Below are 2,184 nucleotides of genomic sequence, written 5' to 3'. Positions count from 1 at the left end.
CAGGGGTGCAAGCCAAGGGGATGGGAAAAGCTCACAGGCAAGAGGGATTGGGGTTCCTTGGAGCCCAGTGGAATTTTTGAGGCCTTTCGGCAGATGGCCTGCCTCCTCGGGTGGAGAAAAAGCAATTTTCATTCTAAAGAATCAGATAAAAATTGGTCTAGGCCAAATTAGATAATTCCTCTTGACCCCAGAGTCCCTTGGCATCCCCCAGTGGCTCCTGCTACAGCTTCAAAGAGAGGAAAGGGATGATCCTGTGAATCCTGTGGGTATGAGCCCCTCATGGTGCTGGAGAGGGGAGAGAAAGAGGCAACCCCCCCAAGATTCATTATTTGCACCCCATTGTGAGCTCCCTGCAGCCAGCAGAGAGCGAAATAAAACTCACAGATGGTTTATTTTTGGATTTCCCTCCCCAGCTCCACTCCAGCCCCGTCCCAAACTGATTTCTGGGGCAATTGTTGCCTCCCCTGACCTAAGACACCAAACACTCTGCAGCTCCCTCCCTGCTCCTTCCATCCGCAGGTGGAGCTGCTGTGGAAGCGAGGCAGAGGAAGGAGAGGGAGGAAGGAAGCAGGAGGGAAGACAAGGGGGGAAAAGTCGAGGCTGCACATCTGCTCTGTGACTAACTCGGGCTGTGGCACACCCGCACGGGTCCCTTTTTATTGCTAACATTCCTCGTAAGTTAGAAACACTTTTTCACCACCCCCTTCCCTTTCCCTCCCCACTTCAGATGTCCCAGAGGAATGTTTAAGTGATTATGGAATCCCAGAGGAGTTTGTTGCTTCCCTTTTTAATTTGTTCCATGCTAGTTGCTGGCTTTTTAAAGCAATGCCCAGCTTGCTCTTTCCTCAGAGTCAAGCCCAGGGCTCCGTGTTCCGGCTCTGGCACGGAATTCCTCATGACTTTGTTCCCCAAATCCCCGTGGGTTTATAGCAGGGCTGCAATAATTTACTCGACGCTGAAATTTGTGATTACCTGCTCTGATTTCTGAGCTTATGGTTAAATAGAAATGCTAAAAATACTGACTTAAGCCAATCAAAAAAAGAAAAAAAGCCAAAAAGGCATTATTGGCCCTTTTTCACTTGGCCGGTGTTCACAGGCGAGCCGTGATCCTGCAAGGCCCGTGAAATGCCTGCTGTTATCCAGCCCTAGGCACAGGCTGAGGTCTGGAAAAAATTCCCTTTGGGTGCCCCAAAATGGGTGAAACCCCGTTGGGTCCCCCCAAATCCACTGGGGTTGCAGAAGCTCTGCATGGCACTTGGGTTTTACTCTTCAGCCCTCTTTGCCCTCTGACCACCGCTCCAAGGTGAGGGAGTGGTGGCAGATGCCCAGGAAATGGCTTGAGGTTGTCTAGGAAGTGCATGGCAGGAGGAGAAATTAAATATATTCTTCTCAAAATCAGCCCTGCAGCTCCTGGCCTTTCATTTTTTATTTACTTTTGATTCATTTTACTTTTTTTTCCCATCACAAGCACAACACAGGCTGACTCTGCCCGTAATCCCTGTCTGTCTGAAACCATCCCATTGGCCTTCTGGATGTCCCTTAGCAACAGCTGCTTCCAAACCAAAGGCAGGAAAGCCTCAGACCCAGAGCAGCCATGAGAACAACTGGGAAATGAAATTTATAAAACCCAAAAGGGCTTAAGGTGACTTTTCTGAGAAGAAAAGAAGGAGATGTCCAGAGGGTGACACACCTTGAAGCATCCCTCATTAATTAGGAGAAGGTGGGCAAATCCTGGCCAATTTTGTCCTTAACAGCACCGCTTAACATCCTTGATCCCAATATTTTGTCGAATCAAGCGTTGTTTCTTGGTGAACTACTTCCCATGCTGTTCGTGGAGGAAGTTTTTGTGTCACTGATGAGACAGAGCCTTTTTGGGAATCACAGTGGAGGGAACACTGACCTGGTTCTGGCATTCCAAGCGAAGAGAGAGGAGTCAGTTACTGCTCCAGGAAATCTCCTGTTCCCAGGAGAAGACTGGGCAGGAGAACCCTGCCAACAGATCAGCACTGCGTGCCTCAGTCCTCGTCTCCTGACCCAGTAGATCCTTGCTCCAGCTCCTTGTTCTCCCACGTGCCCAAAGTCTCCTCACAAAAGTCAGGAGCTCCCTGGGAATTCCTCCAAAGGCTCCTTGGCACGAGGAGGACACGCCACTCCATACCTGAGATCCACGGAGGAATGAGCAGG

This window comes from Corvus brachyrhynchos, unplaced genomic scaffold, assembly GCF_000691975.1.
Source record: "Corvus brachyrhynchos isolate BGI_N302 unplaced genomic scaffold, ASM69197v1 scaffold79, whole genome shotgun sequence".
In the NCBI taxonomy this organism is placed as follows: domain Eukaryota; kingdom Metazoa; phylum Chordata; class Aves; order Passeriformes; family Corvidae; genus Corvus; species Corvus brachyrhynchos.
The sequence above is the reverse complement of the archived record's forward strand: the minus strand, read 5'-3'. Positions refer to the sequence as shown.